The 19,922-nt window shown below is 36.3% G+C and overlaps 1 pseudogene; it reads left to right on the top strand.

The window, feature by feature from the left end:
* The first annotated feature begins 734 nt into the window (after nucleotides 1-734).
* LOC100922421 lies at nucleotides 735-19,342 on the top strand (annotated as a pseudogene).
* Nucleotides 19,343-19,922: the final 580 nt, after the last annotated feature.

Below are 19,922 nucleotides of genomic sequence, written 5' to 3'. Positions count from 1 at the left end.
TCAGTTCATTACTGCTCCACTGGAAATGATTTGGTTGATCTCGTTGCTGAGGATGGCCAGGTCCATCAGAACTGGTCATCATATAATATTGTTGTTGAAGTATATAATGATCTCCTGGTCCTGCTCATTTCACTCAGCATCAGTTCGTGTAAGTCTCTCCAGGCCTTTCTGAAATCGTCCTGTTGGTCATTTCTTACAGAACAGTAATATTCCATAATATTCATATACCACAATTTATTCAGCCATTCTCCAACTGATGGACATCCATTCAGTTTCCAGTTTCTAGCCACTACCTGACCTATTTTCTAAGTCAGTTGTTTTTGATATCAGATATCTTACATTATCTTCTACCTTTCAATTTTTAAATTTTGTTCTAACATATTTTGCTGCCTCACAAAGTCACCAATTTCTGTTTGGCCTATTCTAGTTTTCAGAGAATTCATCACTTTGGTAAGGTTTACTACTTTCTCTTGCAAGTGATTTATTATTCTTTTATTTCTTTTATCAAGAACTTTAAAAAAAATTTTGTCTTTTTTTTTCTAGGCATTCATGTAGCACTTATCTGATTTGTATTTTAAAAACATTTGAATTCCCTGATGCTTATTGTTGCTTTCTCCTTCCAAGCTAAATTATGGAGTATTTCTAGATCTACAATAATAATTTTTTTATTACTTGTTATCCTCTTTAATTTATTCGTATATTCAGCTTTATTTTCTGAACTGGGGCTCTACACCATGGCCAACTACTGCCCTCTTGATGTGGTTTTGGATGGTCTCAACTTGGATCACCTGGGGTCTTGTGCTGACCTCCAGTATCTCCAGTACCTTTGTTGTTCAGAAGACTGGGTCTTTAAAGTCCTCTACTGTATCTCAGGAAAGGTCCCTTGGAGTCCCTGGTGTCTTTCCTAGTCTGAGCTGAGATCCATTGGTGGCCCTTCCTCTTTTTGGCTTCCCAGTTTCTTTTGATCACTGTGACAATTTTTTCAGAGGAGCCCTTCATCCTCACAGCTTCCAGACACAGAGCCTTACAGACCACATATGTCTCTGTTCTTGTTCTGGTCCTGCTGAAAGAATATTTGCTAGTTTGCCTGTGTTAGTGTTGACTTTGCTGGTGTTCCTCTTTTCTCTTGGCTTCTGTTTTCAATCATTACTTAGTTTGGAGTGATTTTTTTCGCCCAGAGTCCTTTTGGGGGTAGTCTGCTTCCATCCATGCATTTAAAAGTTTCCATTTCTAGTTGTTTCAAAGGATTCATATATGGCATAAACTCAAGGCCCTTACTATCCTGGTTGTCCTCTAAGAACCCCATTCAGGCTCTCAGACCACATCCCAGCTTTCTTACTACTGATGTCACCATGGATAAGTTACTTAACTTATATAAGGTTCATAGCTATACCCAGAAAAAGAACTCTGGGAGATGACTAAAAACCATTACATTGAATTCCCAATCCCTATATTTATGCACACCTGCATTTTTGATTTCCTTCACAAGCTAATTGTACAATAATTCAGAGTCTGATTCTTTTTGTACAGCAAAATAATGTTTTGGTCATGTATACTTATTGTGTATCTAAGTTATATTTTAATATATTTAACATCTACTGGTCATCCTGCCATTTAGGGGAGGGGGTGGGGGGGGTAAGAGGTGAAAAATTGGAACAAGAGGTTTGGCAATTGTTAATGCTGTAAAGTTACCCATGTATATATCCTGTAAATAAAAGGCTATTAAATAAAAAAATAAAAAATAAATAAAAATAAAAATAAAAAAAATAAGTCATAAAAAAAAACTTATATAAGGTTCAATTTCTTTTTCTATAAAATGCACATAATAATACCTAATACCGTTTATCTTACAAGCTGTTGTGAGGATCAAGTCAATACAGTGCTTTGCAAATCTTAAAGCACTTGCACAAATACATAAATTATATATTGTTAATTTACAATCCAACAATTTAGGGTTCATGGCAAATAAAATTTAATAAGTTTACCAAACACTACGACAGTTTGTCTCTTTTCTAATTTTGTTGATTTTGAAAAATCATCATAATATTGGAATCATTATCCATTTGCATCACAAGTATACACTATATTCTCATAACAAAGTCTCTTTTGTTTTTCCCTTCTTTTTCCCTAACCCAAATGATATCCATTGTGATAATTTTCTTAAAATATTCTACAATTTCAGTCTTTCCTATGTTGGGGCAAGACTTCCTCCTCTTGCTCCAGTCTTTAATCACAAATCACTTGCATTTTATTATATGCTGGTCTCCCACTAATGAGAGTTAAAAATAAATCAAGTGATTATTGGAACAGCACTCAACAACATAGCATTTTAGAAACACACTATTTTGTTGATGATTCCTAACTAGTTCTGAGCACAATTAAACGTTTCTGGGAGGAAGAGTGAATACTCCCTAAGGTGATGATCAACTGTGATGAAGGTGGCTCTTTTTAACAAGGAGTTGATTCAGGCCAGTTCCAATAGCCTTGTGATGGAGAGAGCCATCTGCAACCACAGAGAGGACTGCAGGGACTGAGTGTGGATCACAAGTGATTTTTGTCGTTGTTGTTGGTTGGTTGGTTGTTTTTTCCTTTCTCGTGTTTTTTTTTCTCTTTTGATCTGATTTTTTTTTGTTTGTGCAGCATGATGAATATGAAAATATGTTTAGAAGAATTGCACATGTTTAACATATAGAGATTGTTGTCTTGGTGAAGGGAGAGAGGGGAAGAGAGCGAAAAAATCTGAAATACAAGGTTTTACAAGGATGAATGCTGAGAACTATCTTTGTATGTATTTGGAAAAATAAAATACTATTAAAATTTTTTAAATGATGGATTTTGGAGTCATGAAGACCTAGGTTTGAATTCTGCCTCAGATACTTATCAGTTTTGTGATTCCAGGAAAGTCATTTAACTTCTCTGAGACTCAGTTTCCTCATTTATGTAAAAAGCATGAAAATATCTGTTATACTTAGTTCATATGGCTGTTGTAGGGAGCAAATGAAAGAATGTGTAAAAAGAGCTACATAAATATTAGTTATGCTTTTCCAATTTGGCACACAGAATGGGGTGGGGCTGATTCTAATGATGTGATAAGAACTAGATGGCTCAATTTGCTCATTTAAATTCTGAGAGCCATAAAGGCTCGTCATCATCTACTAACCTCCCCACTGAAGAGAGACTTGTACATGGTTAGTACTAAGCGGATACCTACAAAGTGTCTCTCACTCTTGCTTTTATTCATTGGGGATAAAGGTTTGGAGAATAGTTGTAGGGTCAGGAGAAGGTCACTACCTCTCAGCAAGTTGAGGAATTTTGAGAAGTGATTGCCCGATTGTAAAGCTCACACCTGATAGCCATCACTCTGAAGAGGTTCCACCTCTCCAAAAGAAAATGCAGCTGGCACCTCTTTCAGTGAGCTCCCCCTTCCTCAGAAAGTCTGGTTTCACTCAAGGTAGCCATGGTGATTGTAGGGCTGGACAGCTCATATGTGACTAGTACCATTATATTTGCTGGGCAGCTGCTTCCATCATGTCATAGCAACAATGATATAACCTTTTGCTAAAGTTACTTTCTTCTGGGGAGAGAGGGAGTCTCTATTTGCATGTGTATCACAGAAGAAATATTTGAAATGGGAAATAAGGCCCCTTGCCTGGTGTTGAAGGAAGCTATGTTTAGGACATCTTAGGAGTGTTCTAAATTAGGCTACTCAGAAACACAATGATAAGTGACCAATAGCCTGGGCCTCCTCCTTGTACATGACTTGGAGGGATCCAATGAGCTGTTGTTCAGGAATGTTAGCAGGTTGTGCAAATGTAGTTAACAAAATGCACTTTAGGATTTGGATTTTGTTCATCCCGAGTGCATTACAGTTACTAACCCGAAAATGTGAATATCTCCTAGGTCTAGTGGTTAGGGAACCTCAGGTTTCAGAACTTTCCCTTCTTCAAGATGTCCCAAGCCTGCTCCTAACTTACCTTAACAAAATCTGTATTTCTCACCCATGGTAACCATAAGCCTGGGACTTTTTTTTTTAAAGAGAGTCACAAGATAGTTAAGGTGGTAGTTATTTTAATGTAGTCTTAGCTTGAGTTATACCCAAAGTCTTGGTTTACATGGTTCAGATCTAGTCAATGAGACAGGCCCCAAAACGTCATTATTCCCTTTTGTCTTTTATGTTCCATCCAGAGTTTACTCTGGAAAATCTCCAGGTAACTTTGTGCCAAGGCTTCCACAAATGTAACAGAAATTCCCACATCCCATGTAAACACTCAAGTTTACAAATGCACATCTGGAAGAAAACAGCCTTTATCTCATCCCACATAAAATGAAGATAGCATAAAGGGGTGACTGGGAATTAAAATCAGTGGTTCTTTATGATTGACATTTGAGGATCTCCAAGGTACTCTAGAGGTAGAATATGAATAGATCTCTCTCTGTCTCTCTGTCTGTCTGTCTCTCTCAAAACTCACTTTTTTCTCCTTTCCTTTCCCCCCATGCCCTCCCCTAGACAGCAACTAATCCAATATATGTTAAACATGTGTAATTCTTCTATACATATTTCTTTTTTTTTTTTAATTTAATAGCCTTTTATTTACAGGATATATACATGGGTAACTTTACAGCATTAACAATTGCCAAACCTCTTGTTCCAATTTTTCACCTCTTACCCCCCCACCCCCTCCCCTAAATGGCAGGATGACCAGTAGATGTTAAATATATTAAAATATAACTTAGATACACAATAAGTATACATGACCAAAACATTATTTTGCTGTACAAAAAGAATCAGACTCTGAATTATTGTACAATTAGCTTGTGAAGGAAATCAAAGATGCAGGTGTGCATAAATATAGGGATTGGGAATTCAATGTAATGGTTTTTAGTCATCTCCCAGAGTTCTTTTTCTGGGTTCTATACATATTTCCATATTGCATAATGCATAAGAAAAATCAGATCAAAAAGGAAAAAAAAGAGAACAAAAACAAAATACAAGCAAACAACGACAAAAGAAGTGAAAATGCTATATTGTGATCTACCCCCAGTTCCCACAGTCTTCTCTCTGAGTGCAGATGGCTCTTTCTATCACAAGATCATTGGAAGTGGCCTGAATCATCTCACTGTTGAAAAGAGCCACATCTGTCAGAACTGATCATCCCATAATGTTGTTCTTGCCATGTACAATGATCTCTTGGTTCTACTCACTTTACTCAGCATTAGTTAATGTAAGTATCTCTAGGACTCTCTGAAACCATCCTGCTCTTCATTTCTTACAGAACAAAAATATTCCATAACATTTGTATAATATCACATATTCAGCCATTCTCCAACTGATGGGTAGCCACTCAGTTTCCAATTTCTTGCCAACCCAAGAAGGGTTACCACAAACATTGTTACACATGTGGATTTTTTCCCCTTTTTAATGATCTCTTTGGGATACAGGTCCAACGGAGACACTGCTGGATCAAAGGGTATGCACAGTTTGATAGTCTTTTGGGCATAATTCCAAATTGCTCTCAGAATGGTTGAATCAGTTCACAATTCCATGTTTTAGTGTCCCAGTTTTCTCACATCCCCTCCAACATTTGTCATTATATTTTCCTGACATTTTAGCCAATCTGAGAGGCATGTGGTGGTACCTCAGATTTGTTTTAATTTGCATTTCTCTGATCAATCTGAAAATTGTTCATATCTTTTGACCATTCATTAGCTTGAATTCTTATAAATGTAAGTCAATTCTCTATATATCTTAAAAATAAAGCCTTTATTCAGAACCTTTGGATATAAAATTTTTCCTCTAGGTTACTACTTTCCTTCTAATCTTGTCTGCATTGGTTTTTATAAAAAAAAAACCTTTTTAATTTAATGTAATCAAAATGATCCACTTTGCATTTCATAATGGGCTCTAGTTCTTCTTTGGCCACAAATTCCTTTCTTCTCCACAGATCTGAAAGGTTAGCTATCCTTTGTTCTTCTAAATTGCTTATAATATCATTCTTTATCTCTAAATCATGAACCTATTTCAACTTTATCTTGGTATATGGTGTTAGGTGTAGGTCATTGCCTAGTTTCTGCCATACTAATCTCCAATTTTCCTAGCAATTTTTGTCAAATAGTGAATTCTAATCCCAGAAACTGGGATCTTTGGGATTATCAAATACTAGATTATTATAAATATTGACTATTGTGTCTTGTTAACTTAACCATTTCCACTGATCAACTACTCTATCTCTTAGACAGTAACAAATGGTTTTGATGACTACTGCGTTATAATAGTTTTAGGTCTGGTACAGTTAGGTCACCTTCATTTGCATTTTTTCATTAATTCCTTTGAAATTCTTGACCTGTTCTTTCAGATGAACTTTGTTATTATTTTTTCTAGCTCTGTAAAATAATTTCTTGAGAGTTTGGCATGGCACTGAATAAGTAGATTAATTTAGATAGAATTGTCATTTTTATTATATTAGCTCAGCATACCCACAAGCATTTGATAATCTTTCAATTGATTAGATCTGACTTTATTTCAGACTTTTATTTCATATAGTTTCTGACTTTGTCTTGGGAGGTAGTTTTCCAAATTTTATATTATCTATAATAATTTTAAATGGAATTTCTCTTTGTATCTCTTGATGCTGAACTTTGTTGATAACATATAGAAATGCTGATGATTTATGAGGATTTATTTTGTATCCTGCAACTATGCTAAATCTGTGAATTGTTTCCAGTAGTTTTTTAGTGGATTCTCTAGGATTCTCTAAGAATATCATCATATCATCTGCAAAGAGTGATAATTTAGTTTCCTCATCACCTACTTTAATTCCTTTAATTTCTTTTTCTTCTCTTATTGCTAAAGCTAATATTTCTAATACAATATTGAATGGTAATGGCGATAGTGAGCAACCTTGTTGCATACCTGATCTTACTGGGAATGGTTCTAGTTTATCCCCATGACATAAGATGCTTGCTGATAGTTTTAAATCGATGCTACTAATCATTTTAAGGAAACTCCATTTATTCCTATGCTCTCCAGTGTTTTTAACAGAAATAGGTTTTGGGTTTTGTCAAATGCTTTTTCTGCATCTATTGAGATAATCACATGATTTCTTGTAGTTTGGTTATCAATACAATCAATTATGTTAATAGTTTTTCTAATATTGAACCATTCCTGGTACAAATCCTACTTGGTCATGGTATATTATCCTGGTTATAACTTGCTATAATCCCTTTGTTAATATTTTATTTAAGATTTCTGCATCAATATTCATTAGGGAAATTGATCTATAATTTTCTTTCTCTGTTTTGACCCTATCTGGTTTAGGTTTCTATCAAATCTTAAAGAAGTTCTGGAAGTCACATTTTAGGAAGGACAATGACAATAAGACAATGAGCTAATAAGGGCAAATAGGATGGAGAAAAGACTGGAAACCATACAGCACTGTAGGTGGTTGGCCTGGCGAAGAGAAGACTTATAGGACATTGCCTTCAAGTATTTGAAGTACTGACATATGGAAGAAGGCATAGGCTTTTTTTTGGTGGGGGGGAAGGTTGGATCCAAAGTAACAATAGTTAGAATTTGCAAAGAGAAAGATTTTTGTCTGATGTAAAACTTTGATTCCAAAAGTAGAAAAAGCTACCTCAGAAGACAGTGAGTTCCCCATCATTTGAGATTCCCTATGGTTACTAGATGAACACTTATATAGGATGTATCCACTTATAGGGTGGATTTGATGACTGTTGAGGTATCGTATAACTGAGATTCCATGCTTCTATATAAGATTTAGAGTTGATATGTTTTGGCACAAATATTAAACTCTCTCATGAGAGTGAATGTTAAAGTTACATAGAAATGACCCTAGTATCTCAGAGATCTTTTTATCATCATGATCTCTTATTATTACAGATTCAAGTCAACTCCAGCAAGACAGGCTTCTCTCTCTTCTTACTCTCAAAGAGGAGTAAAGTACAACCTCCAGTTAACTAGAAAAATAGTACTATCCAGTCTGATGAGGAAACCTTGTATACTCAGGTCTGGGCTACCAACACAGGAGCAGATGGTTATGGAAGTGGCAGCTGGAGCTACTCTGGGGGTCTGGGGGGATGTCACTTTTCTGTCCTTAAGGTTCTCAGTGATCACAGCAAGAACTGCCCTTTAATATTCTGACTGATTGCATTTTATTCTCCTCTCTTTTATATAATTATTTAGTCTTGATGACTTTTCTTTTTATATCACTAGAAAGGACATCACATATTCCAACAAGCTCCCCACTGTGCCACCAAGCCCTCTTCTGTAACAAAACAAAACTTAAGCAAAACTAACATAGCAACTGTGTCTGATAGCATATGTAACATTTCATACCCATAGATCCCCCTACCTCTTCACAGAGAGAAAGGAAAAGTGTTTCATTGAGTCTTTTATATCAAAATTGGTAACAGTTATGATTGAATTTTAAAAGTAGTCAAAAGTAACTTGGAAAAAAGTCTGATGTAAAAAGTGGATGATCTAGCTGGGGGATCTCCTCTTGGTTAAAAAACAAGGTATGAATATATAAGGACACTGGTTTTATTATGGAGTTTGTAAGCTGTCTCTGAGAGCAATTCTCAAAATGTCTGGAGCTATGGAAGTCCTGTTGGAACCAGTGTGGAACTAAGGAGACTACTCCAAAAGACAACACACACTGAATTTATAAGGCCTGGTTTGTTTGTTTTTAAAAAGCATTTAATGTTAAAAACTCTCATTACTTGATAGTAACATCTTATAGTCTTTTTGTTCTCTAAGATAACTCAGAGGTGCCATATGTAATAAGGATGAGGTTCCAAAATGGCTGTATCTACTTCTGGTCAGTATTCCTTACTAATAAATAGACCCTGTTAATTGACTACAGGACAGAGCAAAGGAAACAAGGCGTTGCTGGAGAGTATCTAGTGCATGGAAATGGACTGGGTACTTAAATATAATTTAGACTGGTCTGGGTCGCAACTATGACAAACTTGACAGATTCAGTCAGAGCCATAACCATGTTGGAGCAACAAGAACTATGCCCCAAGGTGTTAACTTTTAAGATCAACAGCACTTCCAGTGCTTCGGCAGTTATAGGAACAAAAGAACTTACTAAGAACAATTAGTTAAAATAGGAAGCTATTAGATGACTTGCTGGGGATATATTCTCCCACTCTGAGACTTCCCTAGCAGGGGCTTTCAACTAAAATTTCATGGTCTCCGTTTCTCACAGGGCAGTTTCCAATCCTCCTCTGTAACCCCTTCCTTCCTCAACCAAGGGAAAATTTCATCATAACCACTCTGGGTACCAACATTCCTGTTATGCTCTTAGATTTAGGCAGCTTAGTAAGGGGCAAACAATGAGGTGTTAGGGAAAGAACTCCAGGGTTTGGAGTCAGAAGACAGGACTCAACATTCCCACTTCGTTATTCACTAGCTCTGTGACCCTTTCTCAGTTGGGAGACTCCAGCAGTTACCTAACATAACTGGGGGGAGTGGGAAGGGAGGTTAAAAAATAAAATTACAGAATTTGGAGCTAGCAGACTTTAGAGGACATCTAGTTCATCCCCTCTCACTTTACACATGAAGAAACTGAGACCCAGACAGGAAAAGAGATTTATCCAGGTTAAAAAACTTTTCTAAAAGCAGATGCCCCAGAAGCAGAGCCTGAAGCCAGGCTCAGCACCACTTCCAAATCCACACTAAGGCAGTGGGCCCCTAAAAAGAAAACTGGATTGAAAACTGTCTCTCATTCTCTCTCTCTCTCTGTCTCTGTCTCTCTCATGAGCATGCTGCAAGAGCACGCACACACACACACATACACACACATGAAGGAAGGCTATTTCTGAGAAAAGCTATTTCTTTACTCTAACCAGTGATTGAGATTGAAATGCTAAGCTCTCTCACAGAAGGAAATACATCCAAAAATTCTCTCCCATGTTCCCAAAGTTACAAAACTACCAGTTCTCCATCTGAGAAGATCCCCCTGCTTAGAGGCTGTATTGGCAGGCTTCATACCTATGCCCTAGAGGCAAAGAAGGAGAGATACAGTAAAAGACTAAACTATACATGAAGTGATGACAAATGGGAGGACCCAGGATCTACAATTCTTTAGCTATACTCCCTATGAGTTCCCCTAGGAGCGTTACTTTCAGATATAAAGGGCCTTGCTAAATGTCAGCCAAAGAACATGCTCAAATCAGGGTATGATATCAGATGCTTTCTTGCCTTCTAGAGCCTTGACCCTCATCTTCATCCCTCACAGTTTAAGTGAATGGAAAAAAAGAGCACTAGGCTTTCATGATGGACTGTTGCAATTATTTTTCGATTCTTTAGTCTATGTTTTGAAGGGACAATTTCATTTTCTAGCAACAATTCACTCTCATTTCCTCACTAATTTTCACAGAAGCTGAGCAAAAAAAAAAAAATCAACTGTGGATGCTCCCTTCTCAAGCTGCCAGGGAAAGGCAGGAACACCTGCCCACTTAACTTTCTATGTGGTATTCTCTCTGGTAAAGGCCATCGCTCTGTCTGTCTGTACATGGCTTGTCCCTTTTGTGTGTTGACATGCAGCTTTGTTTCCTCCAGCCTTACCTTTGAAATACAAGTTTCCATGGGGATTTCATTTAAACAGAGGCTGACCCTTCTTTAAGTCATAAACCCAAACTTAGCAATTTGCCTTCCTCCTCCCCACCCTGTAGCAAAAGGACAGTTTTTGAAGGCAGACAGACATTAAGTGTATTGGACAATATGGACCCAGGAGGGAAACTGGTTTCTTGAGCTCCGTTAAATGCTTTCAAATCCTAATACCAGAAAGGCCAGGCACAGGGCTGCATTCTGGAAGATGTGGGAAGCTTCCCATGGAATATTTGCAGAAGAAGCACCCAAGTGAAATAAATTATATTTGTCATTCCTCCAATTATCAGGAAAATGAATAACCCCTTCAATTCCTCTCTCAAATCTATTCCCTAGTGTTTGATTACTGTTTTGGAAAGGGAAATAAATACAGCATGTGCTATTATTGAAGTAATTCAATGCAGATTGGGCATAACATAAAATTACACTTTTAACATCTGTCAAATGACTCAGATGATTATCAAATGTAGTCAGGCATTCAGAATTCGGTATTTATGAATTGGGTCTGATTTTTGAAATATCTATTTAGGACTAACTATTCATCAAAATGGCGAGAGAAAGAAAATATCTCCAGATTTAAGTTTTCAATTTGGGGTAATAGATGGGGTCCCCCAGGACCTTTACCAAGATGCCAAATGGGAGAGAGAAAGAACAGATGTTAAACCCAGGAGGGGGGAAGTTGTGTGCCTACATGTGGGCGCTGGGTTCTCATTGAATCACTACCAGCTGCATTGAGGCATCATCTTCTTGGTTAAATATTAACTCTTTGCCTCCAAAGAAGCAAAAAAGTAGGCACAGACGGCAAGACAAATGTTTATGAGCCTTCTTCTTCCTGACTACTTCCTGTCCCTCTGGACTGCATTCTCAACATCTGGCTCTCTACCTTTGTTTTTTCATTACATAATTGCTAAATCATTATAGCTCCCCAAAGAAATGTGGAGAGAACAAAACCTACTCTCCATAGAGTATTTTCAGAAGGGAACAAATGATATGATGTCTGTGAACTGCTCTGGGATCCGAAGAAGAGAGAGATTATTTTCATTCAATTGGTAGCTCAATCATATCAATTATGTCAATAGTGCATTATTCAAACTAGAACACATCAAAAGGACCTCCAAACAAAAGGTGGCTAAAATGATTCAACAAGAAAAAAGTACATTGTCGATTGATATTTCTTTTTAAAGAACAGGACAGATTCTTGTACTAGATTTACCTTCACAATAATAACAATGGATTCAGATTTCATAAAGATTGAGGGGAGGGGAAAATATACCTTGTGTTAATGGGACCATCCACAGATTGGTGGGTGCTGGAGCAAGGATTAGAGCAGGGGATTTGCTTCCCCATCAGTTGTTGTACTCAGATGACTTCTGGATGGGATGAGTGCAGAGGTGGCATGAGTTGGTGGTCTAGGGCCCGTTGCCACAGGGCAGGTGTCCACCCCCAGCAAACCAAGCAGGCACAATCAATACTATTTGGCCTTTGTTGAGATGCTCAATGGAAGCTCATTTCTGAATAGGTCTAGGAAAGGAATGACCTTTCCTTCTAACACTCTGGCACCCCAAAGAGGATTCCCACTTGTGAATAATGTAATTCAGTCAATCCTAACTCTGCAATAAAAACTTTATAGCCCCTATACTATCTCTTCTCTACATAAGAATAATTCAGTCAGGCATGCTAAAGGCCTGCTTCTATCCTCAATAGGGGCAAATGACTCAATTAAGAACAATTGAGAAACATATGCATATCAAGGGGAGAAGAGATCCCAAAGGATGCAAAGAATCTGCCTTTAGATGTGCTTTAGTATACTTTCTACTGTCCCCTCCAAAACTGGTTTATTGAATATCAGTGAACTTCTGCATGGATTATCAGCTATCTTGTAATTTACTAGAGGTTCGAGGTCACCATATTCTGGGTCTGAAGCTGTTAAAGGGGTCCCTTTTCAAACATGGGAACAGAACTGTAACAAGGCAGTCTGACATCTGGGGCAAATTCAGTTGAGTGGTCTGGAACCATGGTGTAGGGGACCATATTGCTCATCCAAGAGATGCCCTACAGCTAGGCGGCCTTTTTCTACAGGAGGCCACACTTGCTCTGGAAAAGCAGCATCGGGCTAGTGTATCCCTTTGCACCCTGCTCATCATCTCAAAACCAAGCTATAGGGGACCTGGAGTCTCCCATACATTCCATCCCCTAGTAGGAAGAATTGATACAGGAAAATAGTAGCATACCTAATACATATCCGCACTTTAGCAAAGCTACAGTGGTTCCACCCCAGTTACAATTCTGCTTATATGTATTTTTTTCTTTCTTGCACAACTCTGCTTCACTTAAATTCAATTACTGTGCAAGTCAAAACATCACCTGTGATGTCACTGGATCTCTTTGAAAACGAAGGACCAATAACCACAACATTTTTTTTCTTTCACTTAAATCTGTTTTAACTTAAGTTTACTTCTGGGTTCAAAGATGTTCCTAGGGAATAAAATATTTAACAGTTTCTAGACAGATACACACACACACACACACACACACACACACACACACACAAACTATATAATATAACCTTAGCTCTAATCCTGCTGAGGGGGCAGTGGTTGACCCCTACTTCTCCCCCCTCCACTTCCCCATGGTTTTCTGCCACATGGAGATATGTTTGTGATAGTTCACTATTAATAAAATCTAGATTAATATGGTTAAAAAAATCCTTCTATCTCTATATCATCTCAATCATCTTTGTCCTCTTTTCATGTAACAAATTCCTAGAAGGTATCCTCTGTTACCTTACCACCTATTCTTTAGTCTCCCTTTTGCTGGATCATCATCCATTTATTTCCCAATTAACATGAGCACTATGGGCACTTTCCCAGGCCTTTACTAGGCCTCCTTCTCTTCCCTATTTGCTTTCTCTTGGTGATCTCAACTGCTATCCAATATACAATCACTACGTAAATGACTCTCAAATCTCAGCCACTTTCCCCACATAACACATTCCTCCTCTAACCTTCCCTGTTCTGTTGAGCGAGTCCTCATCCCTCTAGTCTAACATTCACAAGCTAGAAATCCTAACATGACTTTTTCTTAATCTTCATCTGATATCTAATCAGTTGTCTTGCTGATTCTATCTCCATAGCATCTCCCACATCCATCTCTTTTTCTCCATTCACTGAGCCATAACCTAATTTACTGTCTTATCACCTGTTGTCTGGACACCTATGATGGCCTCCTAAGTGATTTTCTCATTTCTAGTCACTCTGCTCCACACCAACTCCAAAGGGCTGCACAAATAATCTTCCTCAAACATAAGACTCTTTTTTTAAAAAACCATGTCACTCTCCTGCTTGAAAACCTTTAGTAGCATCTCCTTACCTCTCAACCATGGCTTCTTAACCTTTTTTTGCATGTCCTGGATCCTCCTGGCAGTCAGCTGGGAGAAGTCTAGGGACCTCTTTGCAAGGAAAATGGTTTTAAACATATGAAGAATTGCATGTAGGATTACAAAAGAAACAAATTATATTGAAATATAACTATAATTTAAAAAAAACCAAGCTCATAGGCCCTTTGTGAAAAATCTGCTCTAGGATAAAATATAAACATTTCTTTCTGGCATTTAAAGACTTTCACAGTTTGGTTCCCACCTAACTTTCTAGCCTTATTTCCTACTACTCTTCCCAAATACAATCAAACTGAACTGCCAATTGTCCCCAAAATACATTCTTCCCAACATGTATATGTTCTAGGATGCATGCTTTCCTCATTACACTTCATCAAAATAATGAATTCACCACCAATGAGGATGAAATTAAAGCAATTATTAGGAGCTGTTTTACCTAATTATATGCCAATATATCTAGCAATCTAAGTGAAATGGATGAATATTTACAAAAATATAAATTGCCCAGATAAACAGAAGAGGAAATAGAATATTTAAAAATAACTGTATCTCAAAAAAAAAAAAAATTGAGCAAGTTACCAGCAAGCTCCCTAAGAAAAAAATCCCCAGGACCAAATGGATTCACAAATGAATTCTATCAAACATTTAAAGAATAATTAATTCCAATACAATACAAACTATTTGGAAAAGTAGGCAAAAAAGGATTCCTACCAAATTCCTTTTATGACATAAATATGGTGCACAAAGAGCAAAAACAGAGAAAGAAGACTACAGCTCAATTTCCCTAATAAATATTGACACAAAAATTTTAAACAAAATATTAGCAAGGAGATTACAGTAATATATCACAAAGATAATACACTATGACCAGGTAGGATTTATAACAAGAATGCAGGGGTGATTCAACATTAGGAAAACTATCAGCATAATTTACCATAACAAAAACAAAAAAATCTCCACATTTTATGATTACCTCAGTAGTTGAAAAAAAAGCTTTTGACAAAAAAAAATAACACTCATTCCAATTAAAAACACCAGAAAGCATAGGAGAAAAATGGAGCTTATCTATTTAATGGAGCTAATCTTATCTATTAAAAACCATCAGCAAATATTATCTATAACAGGGATTAACCAGAAACTTTCCAAATAAGATCAGGGGTAAAGGAAACATGTCATCATGAATAATTACTGAATAATTATTCATTAATAGAATACTTATTAATAATATTAAAAACTATAATAATGATATAATATTCCTATGGCAAAAAAATGCTAGCAATAGTAATGAGAAGAAAAAACTAAAGAATTAGAATAGGCAATGAAGGAACGAAAGAAACTATCATTCTTTGCATATGGTATGATGATATACTTAGAGAATCATCTGAAAAGTAAGTGTAAATAATCAGGATATAAAATAAATGCATATCAGCATTTCTGTATACTACCAACAAAACCCAGCAGAAAGAGAAATTCCATTTAAAATAACTGTAGACAATATAAAATACTAGGGAGTCTAGATGCCAAGGCAAACCCAGGAACTATAGGAACACAATTACAAAACATTTTTCATACAAATAAAGTCACATCTAAACCACTGGAGAAATATTAATTGCTCCTGGGTAGGCTGAACCAATATAATAAAAATGACAGTTCTACCTAAATTAATTTATTGATTCACTGCCATACCAACCAAACCACCAAATTATTTTACAAAGCTAGAAAAATACAACTTTCACCTGGAAGAATAAAAGATTAAAAATATCAAAGGAATCCATGTTAAAAAAAAAATGTGAAAGAAAGTGACCTAACAGTGTCAGATCTCAAACTATATATCAAAGTGGTAATCATCAGACTAATCTGGTACTCAGTACAGTAGTAAATGACCATAGTAATCTAATGTTTGATATATCCATGCTTTTGGAACAAGAAGTCACTGTTTCACAAAAATTGAGATGAAAACTGGAAAGCAGTTTGGCAGAAACTAGGAATAGACTAACATCTCATATCATACATCAAGATAAGGTCAAAATGGGTACATGAATTAGACATAAGGGTGATATAATAAGCAAATGACAAAGGCATGGAACATTTTACCTGCCAGATTTAAAGAAAAGGGGAGAATTTATGATCAAAGAAGAGACAGAGAGCATTACATGATGTAAAATGGATAATTTTGATTATATCAAATTAAAACAGATTTTGCATAAACCAAAGCAATATAGCTAAAATTGGAAGGAAAGCAGAAAACTGGAGAGGGAGGGAATTTACAACAAGTTGCCCTGATAAAGTTTCTCAAATATGTAGAGAACTGAGTCAAACACGTAAGAATATAAGTCATTCCCTCAAATTGATAGTTAAAGGATATGAACAGGCAGTTTTCAGCTAAAGCAATCAAAGCTATCTATACTCATATAAAAAAGTGTTCTCAATCATTATTGATTAGAGAAAGGCAAATTACAAGAACACTGAAGTATCACATCCTACCTCTCAGATTGGCTAATATGACAGAAAAGGAAAATGAGAAATGTTGGAAGGGAAGTGGAAAAATCAGGACACCTTTCTGGAGCTGTGAACCAATCCAACCATTCTGGGGAGCAATTTGGAACTATGCCCAAGGAGCTATAAAATTGTGTATACCTTTTGACCCTGCTATACCACTATTAGGTCTGTATCCTAAAGAAATTTTTAAAAAGGGGAAGGACCTATTTGTTCAAAAATATTTATGGCAGCTTTTTTGTGGGAGTAAAGAACTGGAAATTGAAGGGGTACTCGTCAATTGGGGAATAGCTGAAAGTTGCAGTATATTATTCTGATGAAATACTATTATGTTATAATTTAAAAGGGATGAGAAGGCTGATTTCAGAAAAACTGGGAAAGACTTATGTGACCTGACACAAGGTGAAGTGAGAACCTGAAGAACACTGTATACAGCAACAATACTATAGAATGTTCAACTGTGAATGACTTAGCTATTCTCAGCAATATAAAGATCCAAGACAATTCTGAAGGACCTAAAAGGACTTTGTCATTTTCCAGAGAAAAAACTGATGGAGACTGAATGCAGATCAAAGTATACTATTTTTTACTTTCTGTATTTTTTTTCATTTGTGTCTGTATCTTATTTCACAGAGTGACCAATATGGTAATATGTTTTGCATGACTGAACATGTATATAACCTATACCAAATGGCATCAAAGGAGATTAAATAGAAGTTAGATTAGAAGAACTAGGTGAGAGCAGTGTCAAGAAAACAAGAGAAAAAAAGTATTCAGAAGAAGTGGGCAAGTAACAGTGTCAAATATCGCAAAAATGTCAAGAAGGATGAGATTTGACAAGAGGCCATTAAGAGATCATTGACATATTTAGAAAGAGAAGTTTCAGTCAAATAATGAGGTTGGTTATCACAGTTCAGAAGGTTTATGACAGAACAACCAGAGAGCAAGTATGCTCAACAATTATGCCTTTTTGAAGGACTGGCTGGGAAAGGGAGGAAAAATACAGAATGACTACCTTACAGAAATGGTTGCATTGAGTAGGGATTTTGTTTTGTTTTTTAAGGTTTTTTTATTTTTTGAGCAGGACCAGGAGATCATTATATACTTCAACAACAATACTATATATAATCAATTCTGATGGACGTGGCCCTCTTCAACAATGAGATGAACCAAATCAGTTCCAATAGAGCAGTAATGAACTGAACCAGCTACATATACCCAGGGAAAGAACTCTGGGAGATGACTATGAACCACTACATAGAATTCCCAATCCCTCTATTTTTGTCCACCTACATTTTTGATCTCCTTCACAGGCTAATTGTACACTATTTCAAAGTCCAATTCTTCTTCTATAGCAAAATCTCCCAGAGTTCTTTCCCTGTGTGTATGTAGCTGGAGAGGGGAGAGACAGTGGAAGAGAGTTTGGAACTCAAAAATTAAAAAAAATGTTAAAATTGTTTTTACATCTAATTAGAATAAAAAACAAAAAGGGAATTTTGTTTTTGCCACTTCTAGCTTTATTATTAAAAACATGATTATATTTAATTTTTCACTATAAATTAGTCCTTCTTTTAGATTATCTTAATTGCCAGTCTCTGTATTTTTTATTGTGCATATGTTAATATTATCCCTTGCCTATCCTGACAGCCAGTTTGATAAAGGTAGATTCTTCCCTATTTTTGCTACACAAAGTAATGACTTTGCATTGAAATATCTTATAGTTGAAGCTTTATATCTATTCCTTCAGAATATTTTGAGTACATTTATTTGGTGGCTCCATTATCTCTTATGTTTGTAAACCTATAGGATTTATCTTCTATGAAATTCAAAAATAGAAAGAGAATTAATTTGCATCTCAGAATTAAGTATAAGTACTTGGATTTGGACTTCTGCATGTGTTATAGAAAGAATACAAAGGTATTTATGTTCGCACTGGAATTGCCTTCAATCTTAATCTTAGCCGGAACATGTTAGTTTATTTGTAAAATTTTCCAGTTAGATTTGGGCGTTCTTTTTCTGGCTCAGCCCCATTTTATCTTGTTCTCACAGCATAGGACAAATAAAGTAACTGAAGAAAACTGCACTTGTTGCAATAATTTTGCTAATCAAACCTAAACTCCTGATGATGCTACCTCTGTGTAGAGAAATGGTGGAGTTCATAAACAAGATCCTGAATAAAATACTAGCTTATCAAATGATCAAATTATGCATTTTATATAGAGTCTTTCCAATAGCACTGGAAGTGGATAGTTGAGATTACAACCCCCAAAATTGTGATAAACACTTTTGTGTCAGCTCATATATGTTTCTGCTTGCTTACTGACCGTTCCCTCCATAGAGCCAAAGCAATGGCCCATGCTATCCAGAATGTTAGCTTCAATATAAGTATTGTCAATTTGGTCTCCCTGACCTATTCTCTTCCCGTTCTACTTCTGAGTCATAAATATTAACAGCATCTTCATCTGATAACAACTAATTTACTCAATGCCAGTCTACTGTCTGTCTGGGAACGGTGACGTGGAATTTTGTTTAGGAGAAAAATTTTGCTGAACAGATTCTGGCATTTCTTGTGTTATATAGTTCCCTCTGTAGTACTTACCTATAGGCAGAGTTTCTATCAGTTTCTTTCCTTCTGCCAAAGAAGAAAGAGTCAATACAGATTCTTGTAGGAATTTTCATTACATCTGGATGGGGAATTCTTGTCCTTTTCGTGGGTACTGTTTTGATAGCTAGAAAACATAATGGTGATAGCATTAATTCCAACTTCTTATGGGAAAGATCAGATGATCACCACCCTGTTTTATAGCATATTGAGTATATAGCATATCACTTGCATATTAGCAAGAGTACACAGGAAAGGAATTGTAAGGGATTGGATCATCATTCTCAGAAGACTGCTATTAAGGAAATTAAGCAGTCTTCTGAGAATGATGATCCAATCCCTTACAATTCCTTTATTATTATAATAATAAAGGAACCAAAACCTTTTACAAATTCTATTACCAAAGAAGCTCCTGTTGATGTTCCTTAGACAATGTTGATTTATATCATTCCGCAATAGAACCGATAGCAAATACCAGTTCAGGTGAAACCCTAACTCCATCCTTGGGGACACATGAGCATTTGGTGAGTCAGTGTAATTCTGAGTTGCATATTAGCTCAGGAAGAACAGTTTCTACAGAGTGGAGACAAACAACTGGCTAGACATATGTTGCTGTCTTTACTACTTATTGTCAGCTTACTTGCTAATCTTGTTTGTGGTGGCTGTTCAATCAGGAACCTGGCTCTTAGTCAGTGGATAGAGCACTAAATCGGGAGTCAGAATATCTGAGTTCAAATCCAGACTCAGATACTTACTAGATATTCAGATATAGATATTGTGACCCTGGGAAAATCACTGAA

The sequence above is a fragment of the Sarcophilus harrisii genome, chromosome X (genome assembly GCF_902635505.1).
Source record: "Sarcophilus harrisii chromosome X, mSarHar1.11, whole genome shotgun sequence".
NCBI lineage: Eukaryota > Metazoa > Chordata > Mammalia > Dasyuromorphia > Dasyuridae > Sarcophilus > Sarcophilus harrisii.
This window is presented reverse-complemented; position numbering and strand designations above follow the sequence as displayed.